The 22,242-nt window shown below is 46.7% G+C and overlaps 1 protein-coding gene and 1 long non-coding RNA gene across 2 annotated transcripts in view; one reads left to right on the top strand and one right to left on the bottom strand.

The window, feature by feature from the left end:
• Positions 1 to 22,242, top strand: part of LOC142767461 (uncharacterized) — a 203,417-nt gene that overhangs the window by 146,556 nt on the left and 34,619 nt on the right. The window lies entirely within an intron of this gene.
• Positions 20,564 to 21,465, bottom strand: LOC142766929 (uncharacterized). The gene is made up of 2 exons (XR_012884667.1): positions 21,019 to 21,465; positions 20,564 to 20,835 (listed from the first exon to the last, which is right to left on the bottom strand). It is a non-coding gene; the product is annotated as an uncharacterized LOC142766929 (long non-coding RNA).

Consider the following 22,242-nt stretch of genomic DNA (forward strand, 5'->3'; position numbering starts at 1 on the left):
AGCCCGCTTTCTAGTAAAGGGGTCAATCGGACAGAATAACTACAAGAAAGAAAAAAAAAAAGCTGTGAAAACAAGAAAAATGGTCTGGTTTGGGTGAATGGTCTGAGACAGATATCGTTATAGCAGTTCTTCGATTCGCATTTACTATGTGTATGCGGGTTCCTTAACGTGAAAAGAAAAAAAAATCAAGTTAGGACAGTGTACTCCAAAACCGAGGAACTGGAGGAATCGAGTTATGCCCATGTACTCCGAAAAAAAAAAAGAAGTGTTGTGCTCTGCTCACAGGGAAATGAAGCATAAAAAAAAAAAACATCGAATTCAACAAACAACACAGAACGAAGTTAAAACTGTCGCGGGCGCTCGGTGCGAAAGAGTGCATTTACTAAACAAGGAACGTGCCTCTCGGTCACTCCTGGGAACCGGGTATACAGTGGCATTTGTATCTGTCGCCCTGCTTTTTTGTTTCTGGGTGCGTATACATGAAGCAGTTACGACAGGCCAGCGACTTCGAGATGGCCTGCAGAAATGGGATGTGTAAAGGAACGGTCGTTCCAGTTTTTAAAAAACAGCCTCTCTTATGTCGGCTTGTTTACTTAGTGTTTGCCTGGCGACCGAGTTATACGCTCGGCAAGTATTTCTTGCACGTTTTTTTTTTTTTTAGCGTAGCTTCCCGAATCGGGACCGTGGTGCATTGCGAGATTCGGTGGAGCGAAAAAAAAAAGTGGAATATGAGAGTTGGACTCAGAGTTTAGTTGCGTCACGTCTTTTTTTTTTTGTGGGAGTGGGGGGTGGGGGGTGGGAAGGTGAAAAAAAAAAGCGAGGAACAGAGCGCTTGACCGACCCGGACAGCGGGATGTTATTGCGACAATGACTTGGAAAATCTTTTTCTTGAAACATCTGAGTTATACTCGTCGTATCCCCCCACGGGGAAAACGTGTGATAGCCTGGAGTGTTACACGAAGCCCATTAAGTGAAGGGACCTTTTTCTACATGACACTGCATTCGCACTTTTTTTGTTATTTCACTTCGATCTTTCTTTTCAATGTTTTCTTGCGTTTGTTTTCTTTCACATAAGCAATGGGACATAACCGTAGGGTTGTCCGAATGTGGGCGTGAGCCACGGTCTCTAGTTTTAGGAACTCATTTGTTCCAATTAAGCCTGTTAGTGGTGGAGTGCGGTAGAGGCGCCAGGAATACCGGGAATCGTATAGGGAAGCAAGCTTTCGTGGCTGCGTTTGTTGCCTTCAGAAAATAATTATGGCAGATGGCTCTTCTACGTCTTCAACTCAGCCTATGTTTGGATCTTCTACTGAGTGGTACTGTTGCACAACGTATATATCGTAAGACCCAACACGACTTGTCGAGGTCGTGCTGTTCAGAAATGAGAAAACTTGAAACCATTCCACTCTCTGACGATGCGTTGCCGACAGAGCTCTATCAAGCAAGCTGCGGCCTCCGCTCTTGTCGGCGTTCCGACGAGCGCGCCGATCCTTGAGCAATCTCACAATGAGCGGTCGACTCACACTTGCACGCACGAGGGCGCCACGGAGCGCCTGTACTAGACTGATGCAGCGAAGCACCGACACGAAAGGCGTACGGCTCACTGAAGTTTCTTGCGCGGCCTCCGGAGTGGCGCCACCTTTCTGACCGATTGACAACGTCGATTGAGGGCACCACCGTCGATGTTATGTAGTGGCGTCATCGTGTGACATCATTATGACCTCACGATAGTTGGATATCTTTATCGTGAAGATCACGTGTCCTTACGTTACGCCAACGCTTCCTCAGAAAAGCTCACGTTTTTTTTTTTTTACTTTCTTCATGAACAGAGGCAGACAGGCGCCACAAGTCGAGGGGATTCGAGGAGACGAACTTGAAACTCGTACGATTTGCTACCCTGCACCAAGAAAAGGCTTAGAACAAGGAAAGGTAGATGTAACACTCGGTAAAATAATTTATGAGTAGGAATGTTTTTTAGCAAAGTCGTGCACCCTTATGTAGATTAGATAGATAGATAGATAGATAGATAGATAGATAGATAGATAGATAGATAGATAGATAGATAGATAGATAGTATTTTTCTTGCTACAGTCCGTTCGCTCGCCTGCCAATGCAGGGTAGCAAAACATAACATCTGTGCTGCATAACTCCCCCGCAATCGTGTTCCTTTCAAGTTTAACCTAATGCCTTTTTTCCTCGAGAAGTTCACTAAAGTTTGAAATGGTGGTGTGAGCATGCAAAATTATCGAAACCGCGTAAAGAAAAAAAAAAAGCTACAGACAAAACAATGCAGTAACTTTAAATGGGATTTTCTGTTTCTCTCTCTCTCTTAGCTCCCTTTTCCTTCCTTTCTCCTCTTCACGCGCTAGCTCTCCAGCTTTTCCGCGGCTCTTACCGAAGCGGCGACAACCTTCGGAAGGCTCTCTCGGAGCGTGACTTCGTTGTAGAGCCTCGCACCGGTGGCCCTGAAGCGTGCAGTACGGAGCTCTTAGGCTTAGCTCGCTTCCGTGTCTCTTCGTAACCCTTGCAGTAGCAAAGCATACATCTTTTTTTTTTTAAAGCAGCCCGTCCTTCTAAGTCCTTCTGGTTTGTTGTCTTGAGGCGCTGTCTTTGTAGCGAAAATAAGGTCGTGCGCCAGCAGCGTCACAGCTCTGCCCTTCTGCTCTGCTCCTTTTGTTGTGAAAGGCATTACGAGGCTCTCGCGTCTCCCCTATCACTCTGAGGATTAGAGAAAAAAAAAATCACGTTCCCTGCGTGGCTTTCAATAATACTAGGGCGAAACTTTTACCTTGTATCTTCTTGGTGTTGTCTGATGCGCGCATTTCCGGTTTACTTTTTGCCTCCGTCCCAACTTCTTCTGCTTCCAGTGGTTGCTATAGGAGGAATGTGATAACTGCGTGTTTCTTTCTTTATTTCGCGTACCTACAGCTGTTTTTTTTTTGTGATATAAGAGCACTCAATGTTGGTTTCCTTTTTTTTTATGACGTTGGCTGAGAAAGTGAATGCAATTTCGGTGTTTCCGTTTACCTTGGCACCTTTCTGTGATGGTCCTGTATGTAAAACGTGCGTTCGTTTAATCAAAGCAGGCATGCGGAAATGTTCGTCGGTGGGGTACAGTCTCTCTAACTATTGCTTTTTGCTCCGCGAATTTCGGTCTTGCGCCTACTGAAAAGATTGTACGACGCTGTTACTGCTCGAAAGTCTTCGCGTGGGCCTGACTCTTTTGGCCCCGTCCTATTCGCGTTAGGAGCCTTATTTTTGGGGTTTCCAACCCAAGACTAAAACTGTGCCGTGTGCAACGATGGATTAAGGTCACCAAGTCCCGCTCACCTGAACCTGTGTGCAAGTCTCGCTCGCCTGAACGTGTGTGTGACTTTGCAAACATCAACACGTTGTAAATCTAAGCTTAATTTTTTTTAAAAGTCGATTCCCCGCAAGATCGAAAAACGTGGTATACTTGGTGTCTCCCATTTCTCTCGTAATTTTGTGTATCGCGCACGTATGACTTGACAGTGCGAAATCACATTTTGTTTTCGAATAAAACATTTTTGAACCAGGGAAAAATCGAGAAGCATCGCCGGGCGACGACCGCAGTTTCACGAAAAGTGCATTTTCGCGAATTCGTGATCATGCAAGCTGTGACGCAAGTTGTTTATCACAATTAGACTTTTACGTGGCACAAATATAAGTAATGGAGAAATAGCTCACGTTGTATTTTCCAATTCTGAGCAACTAAAGTATTTTAAAACATTCTAGAAAACGGCTGTGTTATTGGAACTCGATTGTTTTCGGGGAGCGATTTTTGCTTCTGTGAATGCCATAGCTTCGTATTCTTTACAGCAGTGATGGATTTTTGGTGAATAATTACCATCCGCATTCAGATTCGTCTAGTAATTTTGGAAGTATTGAATTTCGCTTTTTTTTTCAAATATAAAAACAATGCTACTGGTAAATAGAAAATCTTTATAAAAAATCCACTTTTAAATTTGCTCAAAAATTAAAATATTTTCAGAGGACTGCGCTTTCGTACATATTCTGTGACTGACAGAGCTGTCGAGCGAGCCTACCAAATCGTCAAATCGCTTTGCCACGGTGGTCTACAGTGGCTGTGGTACTCAGGTGCTGACCCTCTGGTCGCGGGGTAGAATCCCGGCTGCGGCGGCTGCATTTTCGATCGAGGCGAAAATGCTGTAGGCTCATGTGCTCAGATTTAGCTGCAGGTTAAAGGACCACAGGTGGTTGAAATTTCCGGAGCCCTTCACTACAGCGTCTCTCATTATCAAATGGTGGTTTTGGGACGTCTAACCCCACATATCAATCAAATCGTAATCGTTAAATCGTAATCTCTGGTCGTGCGACTTTTTGCTTGTTATTGCCATCAGTCGGTCCCGCGTTTGATGACTCGTCATTTGGTTTACGGCTTAAAATTATAAATAAAATACTTCTTTCATAAACTTCGTGATAGGTGTGGGCCAACGTGCAGACATTCTTCTGAATGCCTTCAGAAAATATGCGGCGCAGTTTCGCCTATTTTCGTCGTAAGATGGCAGAGTATGCAACTTAGTAAAAGCATGGAGTTGGATGGCTGTCATATGCGAGATAAGAAAAACGCAAAAAGAGAAAGATTTGCTTATCTTTTTTATATACGCTCTCTCCTCAATGATTCCAAGAACCTTTGCGAAGACGTGTGTTCACGCTGTTCCTCAAAATCTGCGTACGGTTTGTTTTCCTTTCACGCGCTCTCGAGTTTTGCTGACGGCCAGCTTATTTTCGAATTTGATCTTTTGCAAAAATAGCGCGCCACGCTTCTTTCAGGCAAAAGGAAAAAAAAGGATTGCTTTGTGATGCACAACGAGCTTGAGCGGCTTCGTGAGAGCAACGCTCCGCCTGGAACGCATCACACGTCGATGCGACAGCGCCTGGCAACGCTCAGGTTTTGGCTAGTCTACCCTCTCTCATATAGGCCACGCTCACGTGTCTTGATGTTGTGCAGTCGTGCGTGGCATGTACCGAAAGATGGAAAAAAATATATATATTTTGGTCTGCGAACGAAGTTGCGCCTGCACCTATTGCCACTTTCATTACGGAGCCTTTATTTTTGGAACACACTATCTGGTGAAACCACAAGAAAAGATTATAGTGCCATAACAATGGACACCGGACGAGCCTCGTGCTTTCGCCCCTGTATTTTCGGCCAGGTAGCCGCCACTACAGTCGGAAAGCCTCACTGGCGAGTAAAAACGAAATCATGTTTCCCCTTCGCGTGAAGAAACTAGCTACGGGTCACACAACTGTGGCTTCGTGCGAGAAAAAATTTTTTGATTATTAGGCAAAGTTGTATAGCAAATCGTGTCTAATTTAACGAAAAAACAAACAAACAAAACTCTACGCATATTTACGCAGTGAATGACAAGTGGACACAGCTAGGCCTTAAGGTCCCTAACTTCTACGTGGGAGTCGACGACTACTATAAAGAATTTGTGCTTATTGTCATCATCATCATGTTGATAAGCCTGAAAACGCCCACTCCAGGGAAAAGGCCTTTCCCATGATCTGCCAACCAAGCCGGTCTTGTAGACGTTTTGTAATGCTCTGTCACAATTATGATCGGTATTAGCGTATTTTTGAAGAGTTTTCTTTTTGCCTCACATGTGTCACCCGAGCGTCGCTCCATGTAATGTAGCCATAACGACGGACACCGGACAAGCCTCGCGTTTTCGCCCCTGTATATTCGGCCAGGTATCTGCTACTACAATCGGAAAGCCTCACTGGCGAGTGAAAACGAAATCATGTTTCCCCTTCGCGACAAGAAACTGTTTAGGTCGTGTAAAAAGATGTCGTCATCATGAGCGCAGTAGCTCGATCGGCCATCACGTGACCTCCTCGTTCTTTTCATTTTTTCATCGTTTGCTCTGCTCTTAGATGACGCCGATTTGTCTGGCGTGGAACGCAATAACTCGGACGGGCGAGAGATCGAGTTCAAAGAGAGGGGAACGAAAAGAAAGAGACGGAAAGAGAAAATTAAAGAAAGATAATTGGAATAAAGACATGAAAGTACTGAAATGAATAAAATAAGACACATAAAACATTAGAAAACGGAGAGCAAGACAAAAAGAAAAAGGTATAATGAAAGAAATCAAGTGAGAGGAAGAGAAAGAGAGAGAAGCTATGCAGAAAATAGAAACGATGAATATGGAAGGGTATAATAGACTAAGAAAACGAAAAAAGTGGATGTCCATAGATAGAAATAGAAGAAAGTACACACAAAAAAGAGGCACACAGCAGAGACAAATGGAAAAAGAGAAAGAAAGAGAAAAACAGATATGCACAAATATGTTATCCCTAAGGATTGGCATCACTGTAGTGCAAAGCCATCTTAACTTTTTTCAAGATTTTAAAGTTCGAATCTGCATTCGGATGACATGTCTGCTTTGTGGTTATGATGGGCATTGGCGCTCGCGCATGTTCGCTGTGCAAGCTGTATACGTGTAGCGAACGTTATCACAATGAAGATAGTTGCCTATGATGCGGTGCTGTTTGTGTTTCTCTGTGTCCTGCTTGTTATTCTTTGCACTCTGAAGTTCGCAGTTGTGTACCGATTATTTCAGCAAGTAGCCCATCTGGAGCTGTTAACATTGCAGATTTGTGTCTTCAAATAATAAGCGAACAATGCTCCGGTAGGCATGAAGCGTTTTAGGACCTTATTACTTTTATACCACGACTTACGATAATTAAAAAGAAACTTGTTAAACAGACTGAGATCGTGGCCTCCATATATCGAACGTATACAGCCGTGGCCATGTTGGTGGGAAGCACGCGGGCAGCCGGTTTTTGCTCTGCAGGACGATGCCTTGAGGCAGATTCGGGTTGTGATGCGGTATGTCAGGAAGATGCGCCGCCTATAGTAGTCAGGCTGACCACGTCTGAGCACGAATATTGCCTCAAGGCGTCGCCCCGCTGAGCAAGAGTCGTCTGTTAGCGCTCTCTGCACAGATGTTGCTGTGACTGTACGATTGTCCGTATACATGGAAGCTCGTGGCAATTGTGCGCGGCGTAACGCAGCCGGTCTGTGATGTGTGATAGCACCGTCACTGTCAATGCCTGCTGGCATGCTGCTGTCTCATACCGTCGCTAAAGCGTTTAATTGTTTGAAGAACAATCTAAAACAAAAGCATTCCGTTTTTACCCTTGTTGGTGTGCATGGTATACCATCCGTGTGACTTCGCCCGAAGTTTGGGCCGCCTGCAGGGGCGCCCCTGCATATCTCTCCGTGTTTGCGTCACAACTTTTGTATACAGCGGAAGAAACATGTATGAGCTCCAAGCGCGTAACACTGCCGTACACGCAGTGAACTCGACCGCGTTTGAAAGCGTTTCATAAGTTCGGCAAATCAAAACAGCGCAGAACTGCGAGACAATGGACCTTGGTCGGCGAGCACTCGGGGCCTTCACGCTTGTAAGAACTTGTAGCGCCGCGGCTGCCACAGCGCACCCCCGCGGTCATCAAAACCCCGAGGGGCAGCATTTCAAGTAACGTGCTGCTCTACTCTCTGTTTCTCCTTCGTCTCTTTCACCCTTGCCACTTCTGGTGCATTACGTGTACCTGCTCTATTTTTCGACTCTCTGGTTGACAAAATAAAGTAGACGTTGTTACTGAAAAGAAGTGTCCGTCTCGTACAATCTGGCTCTACAAAGTGGTGACCCGTAGTCCTTCGCGGCATTGCCGAAGAACTGTAGGGTCATGCAGAGCAACGAGGCGCACCTAAACACTGAAGCCTCTGGCACGGCCGATCATGACATCTCTGCTATCTGCCTCCGACTACCATCAGTTTACTGGGAGCGCAACCCTTCGATATGGTTCATTCAAGCTAAGTCACGATTCGTGCTTTCTGGCGTGCGCACGGAACAACGCAAGTACCATCTAGTTGTTTCGGCGCTGTCACCAGCTGCTACCGAAGAAGTATCTGGCCTGATTTCCGGAACCCCCTCCACTACACCGTAAAGCACTCTCAAGGCTGCTCTTCTGGAGCGAACGACGGCATCACAGCGTTCCCGCATGCAGCAGTTGCTCTCCGCGGAGGAACTAGGTGACCGCAGGCCCAGCCTGCGTCTTCGTCATATGCGTGTACTCATGAGCGGCTGCACCACCACTACTGACGAGAACTTGTTGCAAGAACTGCTTGTGCAGCGCCTTCCTGGCAATGTGCAAACGGCCACTGCGTCTACGTTGAACCTCAACAGTTTGGCCAGCCTGGCGGGAAATGTCTTGGAGGTGCCCACTCTATTTGTGTGAAACGTCACGCCGTCATTCAACAACCCGAGTGCCGCTCCACAAAGTATTGCGGTTATACTGAGACGCGATATCGTAACAACGTTTACAGTGTCGCTCATAAATTCTGCAAATAAAAACGGGGCAGAACTTCGAGGCAACGGACCTTGGTCGGTGAGCTCTCGGGGTCCTTACGCGTGTAAGAAAAAATGCGGTTCCACTGAGACGCCATATCGTAACAACGCTTGCGGTGTCGCTCATTCCACTTTGTCTGCGCTGAGCCGCCGTCGAACTGTAAATCGGCTATGGAAAGAAAGAAATGAAAGAAAGAAAAAATATAAACAAAGAAACATAGTGAGAAACAAACAAACAATCCTATAGGGTGCAGGTGATGACGGCTGACTGATATCGGTAATATTAAGCGAAGGCGAGTGCTGTGAGGGACGGGGGGAACAGATCCCCCTGATCATAAAGGTGGCTTCATGTATGTCCGTGTGTGTACTTGTAAGCACGCGTACATGCATTCAAGTCCAAAAAATAAAAGAAAATAAAACATACTTCTGTAAACAGGGATGGGGCGTCTGATTCTCGCCTGCATTTTCTCCACCGCCCCCTTGCCCTCTCCAGTAATTGGGATGTCTAGTCAAACATGCCATGAAAGAGTGGCGATCGCCTTCGTCGTTATTTCTGTACTTTCGTCATAGGCGGTGGTATATGCAAGTTTACAATATAGAATACCGTATAAACCGCACTCAAAACCTGCTCCGACTTGGGTACCTGCGGCAAGACCGCATTGTTCTTCTTCAGGTAACGGCAACAGATTTCACCGAGCTTGCACCTTCGTGCATGGTGGGTCTCTTCAGTGTTCTAACCATGAAGGAAAAGCGAAAAAACAAAACCTCCGTCCAGCAGGCGCCGCCAACTACGAACCACCTTGTTATCGTTTGTAATATTTTGTGCGCTTCTTTCCAAGGAATACTGAAGAGCAATGCAGGAGAACAAAACGCCAGTGCCCTAAACGTATATTGGTCTTTGTGAGCCGTCCATACCATGGCCTTGCGCGCTTGAACTCATCTTTCTGCTTGTTTCTACCCGCATTGTGTTCAGCTCTGCACCACGGCCCGTTTTGCTTAGTTCCGTGCAGCCGCTATACCGAAGCTGTTTACTGATATCCCCTTACGTTAATAGGGATGATCATCTCACATCGCAGCGTAGTTGATGAGCAACAGTCATGGCAGCCACAGACATCACGTGGTAGGTGCACCGTAGCACGCGCGCTTGCGCACTGATCTTAGCAACGGATTGGTTGAAACATCCTGCTGACCCGCAGGTCGCGAGTTCAAATCCCGGCTGCGGCGGCGGCATTTCCGATGGAGGCGGAAATGTTGTAGGCCCGTGTGCTCAGATTTGGGTGCACGTTAAAGAACCCCAGGTGGTCTAAATTTCCGGAGCCCTCCACTACGGCGTCTCTCTTAATTATATGGTGGTTTTGGGACGTTAAGCCCCACATATCAATCAATTGGTTGAAACATCTAATGCTGGTTCGGCCCATAGCGTGTCTCCATAGATCTCTCGAGTCATACAAAGCACGCTCCAAGAAAAAACGCAAAGCCATCGCCGAAATACAGCCCAGTCAAAACTAAAACTGGAGGAATGGCCTTCCCGTAACTAGTTCTGAATTCTGTTTGTGGGACAGCAGAGGAACCACGAAAAAGTTTCTTGTCGTTCAGCTGGCTCTTTATCCGGGACGTGATCGACAGTATTTCGCCCAACAACTTTTAACACCAAGCGAGTTTTGCATGCTGCATGGTATTACCAGGCCCCGCAAAGCCTGCAGCACTGCGGGTGCACTTGTGGGGTTCGTCTGCGGAACGGCAAAACGACGTCGTCAAGTGCTAGCTTTAGTCAGCCTACCTGTTATTGCCCGAATCGCTTGCTTCTGTTTCACTCGTTGGAACTATTGTATAACGTTCCCTTAAGGTTAGAGTGGTATGCTTTTATTATTTCTTTTTTCTGGAACAGTTATATCAGGAACCACCATGAGTTGCTGACATTGATCGCTTTGTAAGGAGCCAGTGTGCGTCTCGTTTACCGTCACTTTTCGATAGCGGCCTGATCCGAAAGGTCGTGTTTACGCGTAGGCAAAAACAAAATATTTTATGGCAATCTAGAAAATTATTCGTAACGATCCTCCCACTCAGTGCTCGTGAACTGTATCAAGTACTCTCTCTTTTTGGACGCATGGGAGTCGCATGTGTGGGACTCTCTCGATAAAGTCACGTTGACTCTCTTGTGGGCTTTAGTGGGATCCACGACTTTCGAAAAAAGAGTTAACGCGCCTCTCTGACTCCCTCTGTGTCAAAACTGTGTCAGTGGGGACCATTTTTTAGTGACGTGGCCAAAATCAATTTACAATCTATGCAATTGGGTAAAATGAAGGACACGTATGCTTGTACCGTCATTACGTGTGAAAACTTGACATAGATCTTATAGAAATCGCTTCGTCTTTGTAAAAAACTTTTTTTTTGTTTAATGTCTTCATCACCCTAATCGCTAATATTGCGTGCATTACCATGATGAAAACTTGCCGAAGTACCTTCGGAAAATTACACAATAGTTCTGTGGGCCCAATGTCATCGGCAAACTGTAAAACCGCAAACCTAAGCACACCACTCGCTTCATCACTGCGTTGACGCTTGCAACACGGAAGAAAATAGCGTTTAGTAGTTTGCATCTCTGCCGAAAGGAAAGGTGGCAATCAGCAGATTTCCGCAGTTTTGGCCAGTGCATTCCGTCGCATTCTGTTACATGGTGCCTCTGGGAACTTTCACGAGTCGTATGATTGAATAACATTTGTGGAACGGCTTACTAAATATAAAGCGAAGCACTCTCCAGCTGTCCGCTTTCAACGAACTGCTCACAGTTGGAGTAGGTGTGAGTTCTATAAGTGGCAGTCACTTTCAATTAAGGCAACAAAGCGAATGCACTTTCTTCGCAGGTAAGGCACCAATGGGGCAAACCACGCGGCCGACGGTGACTTCCCGGTGCTAGAGCATCGTCCGTACACCCCGTATGCAAAATTACCGGTGCCTGCATGAATATGCACCCACTCTTTCTGGCCGTCAGCGATGCTTAAGGGAAACGAGCTGCCTCATTTGCATACGCCGAGCTCCTCTTGAAAGACCTCCGTCGCTTATGACTCTTCCGAATGCATGCCGGCACGTGCCTTCTGTCGTTCGCATGCATTCGGATCCCAGTAAGGTGGTGTTGGAAGTGGCGGGAAGGTGAGTCTCCTGTGCAACGTGACGCTGGGCGATTCTTCACGGTGTAGCGTTCTGTACTAACGCGTTCACAAAACAGTACAATGAGCGGCACGTTGACTTTGCGGATGACTTCGAGGCAATCGCTGAACCTTCTTGTTGCATCGCTCAGATACGTTCGTCAAAGGGGTTCGGGGATAGCACGTGGTGCTTACGTGTACCTCCCGTGCCCTTAAAGCTTCGCACATTCCACAAAACACTAAAGTGCTATCGAAGTAGCCCGCGCGAGTCGCTCGTTATGTTTGAAGATGAAAGCGTGCTGCGCTTCTCTTTGAGAGAGTGAACGAGGGAAAAGTGTGACTGATGAGTGTAAAGCGTACGCAGATTATGTATAGTCGCACTTCATGGCTCACTGAAAGACGTACAGCTCTTTTGTAGCAGCTGCTACTAGAAACACCGTCTCAGAAGCTCGTCGACCTGCGCAGTACATTAGTGCACCCTGGTGGTTCCTGAGCAGCATTCGCTTGTGTGCACGCCTTTTACTAGCGGTACAATCTCATACGCTCATTTCTTTTCACTCCATCGCCACGTTCTCATCTTTCTCCTCTGCCTTGCTCTCTCGCGTATTTTCATTGCCTTTCCCATTTTATCCCTAGTAGGGTAGTCAACCGGATGCTCTTCCGGTTAACCTTCTTCCGTCTCCCTGCCTCCTTGCTTGTTTCACGTACGCTTGGGTTGCAATACACTGTTGCACGCGTTGTTGTCTACTCCCTTTGGCCGAAAGCATGAAAGACGTGTATGCATAGTTAACAGTGGGATCGGACCAATAGCGTTGAAAGTGGGGAAAAAATAAATACCCTTGTGTGTTGTATGTCTCTAGGTATATGGATAAAGAACGAAAAAGAACAGGTGTCCTAAATTTATTTGACAGCTGATATGGTTTGCTCAGTGCTAGAAGTATATAAAAGTTAAGGAGCCAGCTTCTAATTACCGTACCTGCAACCTTGAGAAGGTTTCAGATTTGCTCCCTGCCAGCGGCAAATTTTCTTTCAGTCTACTTTACTTTCTTCATACTGGTACCACACTTACTACAGTAAATTTAAGAAAGAGTGCAACTAGCGTCGTCCTATACCTCTCTTGGCTCATCTATTTGCTGGTTTTCATTTAGGTTGCGTCAAAGAAACCGTGGCATAAATCAAGGGGTGGGTTAGAGCGTCGTGACCCCCCTTGTGCTCAAACTGGGGGAGGGGGGACCCCATTAAATGTGTTTCCCCTTGAAAGCTTTCTTTCAAGCATCCTATACGTGAATCGCTTGATAGTTAAGTATAGCGCACCCAATGTTTCTTTGCCCTTGTTTTTTTTTGTAGCTTGTACAGGTGTGCACTGCCCCTCAGCTGTGTAGAGACTGTTGGAAGCGCAAATGGCGCTCGATTGATTTCAGGAAGGATTCACCAGAGCAGCGCAATTACGCATTCCGGGAACCCATATTTGTTGTTAAGTTTGCTTTCAAGACATGCTTTGAATTTTCATATAACTGAAAGTTGGCCCCGTATCTGCATGTTAATCTGCAAATGTCGGCGAAAGACGATAGTATTACGTGTGGAGAGAGTGAACAAAAGATTTTTTTTGATGTTCTGCACAAGAAAATCGGTGAATGGTACTCTGGAGGCACTGCGTTAGAGTGCCTCGAGCGTGCAGCGGAGGCGAACGAATGCATCAAGTCACGTCGCACGTGAGACATGAGCGCCATCTGGCAGCTTTGGAAAACGAAGCGCGTGGCTCAGAGACGGGTGTGCGCGCCCGTCTCAGAAATGAAAAAGTGTAGAACGCAAGGTGACGGGTAGGTGCCACCACCGTCTCGTCTCAGGAAAGCGTTGGGAACACTCGCCTTTTCGTGCAAGTGTTCCATGGTCAGCGCAGCGTGATAAGAGCTACGGTCCTTAAAATTACTTATGTATGCCTTTTTTGTAAAAGATGCACACGCAGAATATTTACGTGTTGTTATGGTGCCCCAGACATGCGCAGTATTTGCTTTTTAATTGACAGTTGCACAAGTATGAACGCTGAATCTTGAGCAACATTGGTGAGCGCTGCGGACGAGATCGGCCGTTTCAAGTACCCGATGCCGTTATGAGTGGACAAACGTACAATTGTACAGACAGACAGACACAGACAGACAGACAGACAGACAGACAGACAGACAGACGAAAATATTTTTAGTCGAAGGTCCCCAAGAAAGATGATCATCTTTAAAATGTAAACTACAAGATATCTGGAAACAAAATGGCCGCCATGGCACGATCTGTGTCTCCCTGCCACCATGGTATCCCCCCTTTTGATTTTTCTGCATTCACGCTATTGCAAAAAGAAAAAAAAACCTAGCAAGCAGAGCTCTTTTCAAACATTCTCACGAACATTCAGAAGGAGCACTCGTCTAAGTGCCGATTACGTTGTCGCCAAAGCGGGCAATTTCCCGTCTGCAGGGTACCGGAAAGAAGCTCTCACTCAGTGACTAGGAAGCGTCTATCATAACACCGGGGTTATAACCCTCTCACGTATTCGACTAGTGTGCAAGAGATAGGCGCCCATGAACAGTGTCTCCGTGAGTGGGGCATCAAGGTCGTCGTCGGGCACATTCCGAACAAATCGCGGCTCGCACCTGTCCGCAACCTTTAGCATATCCGCCACCGCCATATCGTTCGCGGGCGTGTGTGCCGAGGGGTTAGTAATGGCGGCCTACTCGCGGCACTCACGTCTCGTCCGTGGCGTGACACGGCGTCGTTTGCCACAGCGAGAATCTGCACCCTTAGTGACCTCCGTTGTGTAGACAGTATGCGCGTTTCTTAGTTGCTCCCTCGAACCCCTGCACCGTCGATGAACGCATAGCTGTAGGCAGTACACAGTAAAGGTGGCGGGCCTATGATGGCGACATTTTGTTCTGCCTATTGTGTCAGTGTACGGTACGCAGCTGCACTACCCCACAACTGTTCTCACTCCATTTATGCAGATCAAAGAGAGAGTGCGTGTTTCTATACCCATGAGGGAGGGAGTGAGTTAGTGAGTGAGTGAGTTACGACAGATTGAAGGAGGAATCACAAAATATAGCCTTCTATGTTATTACCTCAATGTACAAGTTTGCTGACTCTCTCGGGTGGAAGCTTGTGTAAGGGCCTATAAATTAACATTTGCAAAAGTGTTTTCCCTATTGAAAGATCGTTTTTGTTTGTTATCTTGTCCTTCGATGCTTAAGTTAGAAAAAAAACATATGATGATATATGTGCGGAGACGATGCTACGTTCAATTAGAGACTTTAATTACCCATGCCATAGTGAGCCATACATTGCTTTATTTTGAGTGATATTTCCGGACACGTCTTCATTGCTTTATACGAGCCCACCGAATTCTCTGTAGGAACATTTGCTTTTAACGTACAGGATGGACTTTCTTGTTATATCCGTGACTCGCAAAGCATGAAACAGTGGAGTATACGACCGGGTTCAATCCAAGTCCAGGAAACGCGACAGCACCGCAGCGAATCGTTGGGTAAGACGCAGCGTGGCCGAATTTCCGTGCATCACCTTGAAAGCGTTTATGTATCGTGGTTGCAGCCCTAACTCAACCTATCGTTCCGGCGCACCGTTATTGCATAGAAAGCTCGACCGCCTCCTCTGAAACCCCTCACTATGGGCAACATGCCCTGATGGACGAGCAGTCTAATCCATACCGCTGCACAGAACTACATCGAGACGTTGCTAACGAACGAGGACATTGCGGCAGCGAGATATCGTAAATGGCCGCTGTGACGCGTGGCGTGACGCACGTTTTGCCGCGGATGTCTCTCGCGGGCAGCCTCGTTCCTTTTGTGTGTGTGCGTGCGCCCTCGGAGGCAGTGTTACGTGTGTAGGGGTGCATAAGACGCCGCTTATGCCTGTCAATCATGATCGCCCCTTTTCCTAACCTCTGCACGCTTGCGTGTATAGGATATGGGGTGCGAGACAAGTATCTAAGAAGATAGGTAGATAGATAGATAGATCGATAGATAGATAGATCTCTACAAGGAGCTGCAGTGACCTGCTAACATCTATCTATCTATCTATCTATCTATCTATCTATCTATCTATCTATCTATCTATCTATCTATCTATCTATCTATCTATCTATCTATCTATCTATCTATCTATCTATCTATCTATCTATCTATCTATCTATCTATCTATCTATCTATCTATCTATCTATCTATCTATCTATCTATCTATCTATCTATCTATCTATCTATCTATCTATCTATCTATCTATCTGCCTTCGTGAGAGAGAAAACGAGAGAAATTGTGATGGGATAGTCGATGGCGTGAGGGCGTACATCGATGCTCAATCCAGACTGCTATCCGCACGTCCTTCACCAGCAGACAGGGCAAGTGAGGGCGCGTCAGCGCTGACGTGCGCGAGACCTTTCCTGAGCGGCGACTGGCGCCATGACGCAAGGTCGACAAACAGTGGCGACATCGGGCGTCTGAGGAGCAGATCGCTTTCAGCGATTACCGTGCGTAGGTGCAAGAGTCGAGGGAACGCGATGTTGAGGGTACGGCGGTTGCGATGCGAACAGCGATAATTTTGATAGACGGAAATTCTGTAGGTACTGCATTTAAATCTTATGTCAAGAAGTGATTTGCCGCTTCCGGAAAAGCGACAGCAGGTAAACACCAGAAGGAAAATTGGCTACAAAAAGGGTATTTGATGGTTTAAATTATAACTTACAGTTTGTCATCTGCAGTTGTTACGTGGTGCCGTATAAATAGGTTGAAGTAAGGAGCCCGTCAGCAACGTTATTCTTCTACGTTGCGCAGCAAGAGTAGTTTGATAAGTGAATCAGCGAACATGTAATTAATCGTTCAAAACGTGGTTGTCACGTATTGTACCCTTCAATCGTGCCAAATATTGGAACGTAGCTTGTTTGCATTTGTACTGAGATGCGCCGGCGTTCAGTAGCTCGGCTTTTGTTCACGCAGCTTCGCAGCGACAGCACGCGGTCCTGCGATGTTGATGCTCTGATGAAAGCGAGAGAGAAGAGTGTCGCAGCCAACGACATAAATGAGGCACACCTTGTTGGGTACCTGTAGGCTGATTTCAGCTGAACGATGTTCTTGAACAGACAAATTTATTTATTGGAGTACCCGGGTGTTTCTGCATACTTAAGAGTTGTCGAAATGCTCCTGCTGTATAGCTGGAAGATGAAACCCGCTTAATGAAGGAAGGAATGAGATAAACCAAGATCAAATGAGATAACCCAAGATAAATCTTTCAGTTGGATAGACGCGTATTCCAAGCTGAATATATATGGCTCATTAATAATTCAGGTTGTGTATTTCTGCCGCGAAAAAGCGTGATTCCCGAGAATTGCCATCGCGTCTCCGAAAGAAATGCGTAGAGGGCGGTAGTGGCACCGTTCTACGCCAAGTCAAACCAGAAGACTAAGGTGCTGGGCGACCGGTATCGCTGGCGCAAGATTTGAGTGGTCCATCACTCATCGAAAATTTCATTTACGAACTTCGTGGCTCGTGTTCGGAAAGCAGTGGTGCAGAAACGTTTCGTAGGTCACACATCTTGGTCGCATTTCGGCCAACGGGCTCTTGAAGATTTGTGATTTTGTTCGCTTCTTTTTTTTCTTCATTTTAAAAACGTCATCTCCAAGAATCATCCCGTGTCGCCACTGCTCTGGCACATCTAAACCGTCCGTGAAAAAGTGCTTGCGGCGAATAACGACCAGCGAGACCATCCGGGTGGAAATGTCTTGCCGGTTGAAGGATCAACGACGTCAGCATGACGCATGTGGCGTTTTTGGTGTCGACACGCAGTTATCAAACCCCTAGTAACGATTCCGTACTGATAATGCAACAGAGGGACGAAGTATTATATGTAATATCGATTAGTATGGCCAGTACCTAACCCAATTCAAGACAGGGGTAGAGCCAGCCAATTTTCGGGGCTGCCAAGCGGTAATCTCCCCCGGCTCCGCCCCCTACTGATCACGTGACTTCACGAAACAGTGACTCGAGTTTCAATTGACATTTCGTCGGCTCGGCACGCACGTGATGTTTTAGGGGCGAAGCTCTTTATAGCGGCGCACGTTCGTCCCTCGTAGTCGTAGTAGTAGTGTGTAACCAGTCTTACATTTTGACCTCCAAGGTGGTGCCGGTGGGAGATTTCTCCTGTGCGTTGCTGAACAATAAAAAATTGGCAGCGTGCGCGTTAACTAAAAGCCGAATTCTCCTGTCTCTCATTCCCCCTTAGCAGTCATTGGCATGTGCATTGATCACTATCTGACAAGGAAGGGTTGCTACGTTATACTCGCTGGGCGTAACCTCCTTGGTTTTAGAAAGGTTTAGCGAGCGTTGGGCCGCAGTGCAATGAATACAGTGAACTAGTATATACCATGAACTCGAGGTGGTTAAAGGTGGGAAGTAGAAACGAAGCCCAAGCCGTAAGAAGGTGTGCGTGTGCCACTTCTCGTTTAGTCCTTGGAATGTCCGCTGAATGGCGGTGCTTCTATAGTGAGAATATATTATGAGAAGATGCGAGATGGTCGTTGCGCCGGGGTGTACGCTAGTACTCATTGCTCCCGCTGGAGGCGCGGCTGTGCTCTTCGTTTTAAGAGTGCTCACTAGATGGCGCACCGCCGCTTATGCGACGCTCGCTCGAGTCTCGGCGCATGCTCGAGTTTGATAATACCACATCTATATATATAACGCTTGCTCGTGCGCTTCCTCTCTTTTTCGTCGGACGTCCCTCAGTGCTCTTCGATATAGCTACCCACCATGGACACCGAAGAAGCTAAGCTGGTGCAGCGGAGGGCTCGCAAGGCGGCTGCAGCGCGGGATGCTCAGGATCAGCGTGTTTCGGGAGGTTGGGGGGGGGGGGGGGCGGCCTAGTCACCTTAGGGGTGAGGGCGAGAAGTGTGGTCAAACATTGACCTCATAGGGTTAGGGCGAGGCGCTGCAATGAACCTTCGTTATAAAAATACAACAACAACAACAACAACAACAACGACGACGACGACGACGACGACAACAACAACAACAACAACAATAATAATAATAATAATAATAATAATAATAGTAATTGTAAAGTTTACCGTCCAAAAGCTTCGCTGCCCTTGATAGGGCACATCTTTGTACCATGGTCTTGTGAATGTACCGAAGATTCACAGTTTACCTGACTTAACCTCCGGAACAAGCTCCTTGATCCTCATTCACTTCGCAGATATGGCTGAACGTTTTATTTTTTTCGGGGCACCCTAAATCTCGTAACTGCGACCACTTGAAATGTTTCGTATGCTTTATTGCATGATACCACTGCATTGCGGCAAGGCTAACGTATGTTTCACCATTTGCCATCAAATGTCTGTGAAGCTTTTCTTGCAGTTTTCAACGACGTGTAGACGTAAGGATGCTTCTTGCAGGCTTGAGAAAGATAGAAATAGAGAGGAAATGCATGGAAGTTGACCAATTTTGCCGGCTTGCGTATTTGAAGAGCAAACATAGCTTTAAAAGATACGTCGAGTCTGGCTGTAAACGACGCTTCAAATTGGGAAGCCCGTTCAGTAAGCTCAGGTTGTTGCAGTCTCTTCAAAGCCCCCCTCACCCCTCCCCCTTCTAAAAAAAGTAACTGTTGAAAAAAAAAATGATATTCCCTTAATCCCGGGAGTATTCTTCTTGACCCATATTGACGAACTATTGGCTGCAGCAGTAGTGACGGGTGGTATGAATGTTAACGACTGTAATTGAGTGTTATTCACTGGCTAGCCAAGGCAGCATCTCCCCCCCCCCCCCCACCATCCTCCCGAAAATTGGGAGTTGGTATGCGTATAGATACGCTCCACGTACAAGCGCATGCACGAACATTCATTAGGTGTAAGTGACCGTCGCTCAATGAAAATAAAAATACACAACATATCCACGGAATGAATCATGGTGAGTGGGGCAAAGTGCTGGAGGGTTACATTGCTAAATCGTGAACCACCCTCGAAGATAGTCCACTACGTCATCAGAGACGTGACGAACACTGTATACAACTATACAAGAAATTTTATTATTCGTAAGTGGTAGCTATACGCCGCTTCTGTTCACTTTTCTTTATAGCGCCTTTATAGTCAGTGAAGTGGTGGATCGAAGATGGGACGTAGTGGGATGTTTGCAAGGACTAAGTTGTGGGCAGGTTGCAAAGGTGGAATCATAGGCGGTCACGTACAAAAAAGGGATGAACAGACTCACGTCTTTAGGAGCTTCGACTCTAATATTTGGGGATACGCTACTGCTGTGAACTTGAATGAAACAGTTTTTCCCCTCCTTTGGCTGTTCAGTCCGCGAGACCATATAAGTTACGCTTTTCTTTTTATTGAGCTCTGACTGTGGAGCTGAAGTCGAGTGTAAGTAAGACCCCGTTGTTGCTGTGGCAGCGACGTAACAACCAATCGTTACGCTATCATGGCGATGCCGAAGAGCCCACTAGCGGCGCACGCGTCCTAACGCTTGCGAAAGACTTGGTGCAGTGCGTGCGAAATTCAACGCGAGGATCGCGGCCTCGTGAGTGCATATCCAATGACACGAGCCGTCGTTTATTTAAGGACATCAAACTGATCTTACGACCAATGCGTTCGCGCGAGTTTGATTGCACCTACGCACCTACGAGGGCTCCGTGGCGGCGACAACGCTGAGCTGGCGATTCTTTATTCATTCTAGCATGCCACTCTTGCCCATAGAAAGCTGTCAGTTGGTGTTCTGCGGTTTGGCCAAATTTGTTTGTGTTTGAATTTGAATCCTCGGGTCAAAGGTTGAGACAACCGCTTGCGTACTTTTATTGACATTTTGCTGCTGCGGACCGAAAGTTCGTGGACTCGATCATTCATTGCGATCAAATTACGGCCACTGGTGCTGCGTTTCGAAGGATTCAGAATGCTAGTGCTCAGTGCGCTTAGATTTAGGTGCTTGGTAAAAAAACACCGGTGGTTGAAGTTTCTGTAATCACATAGTGCAGCCCGGGAATTTAACGGCTTTTTAATAAAAAATAACAAAAAAATAAGTGAATGAATAAAAAATCGCGACATATCCACGGAGGGAATGATGATCAGTGGGGCGAAGTATCCGTCCCTCCGTTCGTTCTTGCTTTCGTCTGTCCGTGCGTCTGTCTGTGTGACCGTCCGTGCTTCCATCCATCCGTCAGTGCGTCATTGCGGCCGTCTGCCCGTCCGTCCTTACGTCCGCCCACCAATGCGTCCATCCGTTCGTCCATCCACCCGTGCGTTCGTCCGTGCTGCAATGCAATGAGCCTCAGTACTGCAATGCAATGAGCCTGTCTATCCATACATTCATCCGTACGCCCATCTAGCGAACACTCCAAGTACCACCATCTCGCATCTTTTCATCGTATATTCAGCATATAGAAGTACCGCCATCCAGCGGACATTCCAAGTACTAAACAGGAGGTAGTACTCACCTGGCACACTTTCTTACGGCCTGCGCTTCGTGTCTCTACTTCCCACCTTTCATCGCCTCTAGCTCATGGCTGTATGCTAGTTCGCTATATTCATGGCACTGCAGCCCAACCCTCTCTAAACCTTGCTAAAGCCACGGAGGTTACGCCCAGCGAGTTTAACGTGGCAAGCCTTTCTGCTTAGATATAGTGCTTGAAAAGCGTCCTTCTGATTCCAGTTTTTCTTTTTTCTTGGTACGCGTCAAACTCAAGGCAAACTTCATTGGAGATTAGGTTACCAATACTCGTCTATGTAAGTTATTTATGAAGGAACGACTATTTTCTTATTTATGATTTATGTGCGCGGGTTTCCTCCTCAATTGAAAAGGGTGCGCGCGTGCTGCTTCTCTCGTCCGGCCGTGGAGATGGCTACATACTCCACTACGGCGTCTCTCATAATCATATGGTGGTTTTGGGACGTTAAACCCTACATAGCAATCAATCAATCAATCAATCAATCAATCAGGTGGCTACATACTACTACGATGACTACTACATACATCCCGTACGCATGATCCACGGCTTAGGGAGCTTCGGCCCCCCAAAACAAGGCAGCATGATTCAGTGTGGCTCTTCTGCCGCTGAGTGCCTTGTGCTAGGTGAACTAGCCCAACAAAGGAAAAAAAAAACATAGAACGCACGTCTGTTGTCATTCCCAGCCGACGATATCTGTTGGTAGTGAAAACTATTTGCAAACTTTCTATTCTTTGTTAACTTTCGAACGTCAAACAGACGCCTCAAAGGTTTCCCGGAAATGGAGTCCGGCGTTGTTTTTGACGCGAACACCGTGGGTAGATGACGTCCGCTAGGGCATCTTAAAGCTGTATCAATACATACCCGCCCACTTGCGTTGCTCCCTCAATTTACTCTCTGTTATTTTCTAAACTGTTCTCGATTTTTTTCCTTATTGCGCAGCCGAATACAACGCCTTATGACTATTTTATTGAGTCTTTTGGAAGCAGAACTTAGCCGTGCCGCTCAGTGATGGTGCGATGTTTCTGTAACAATCCGGGCGTATGCAGTGAGAGGGCTTCTCAAGCTCATCACTGCGAAATCGTAATCGTAACTCTTCGATTCTATTTCATGTCGTGGAAGCAGCGATGCTCACAGATAAAGAACTGTTTCGAAATGGGAACTCACTTCTCCTTAATATGTTCGGGCCCCAATGTTTTGAGTGTCCCGTCCAGG

This window comes from Rhipicephalus microplus, chromosome 7, assembly GCF_043290135.1.
Source record: "Rhipicephalus microplus isolate Deutch F79 chromosome 7, USDA_Rmic, whole genome shotgun sequence".
NCBI lineage: Eukaryota > Metazoa > Arthropoda > Arachnida > Ixodida > Ixodidae > Rhipicephalus > Rhipicephalus microplus.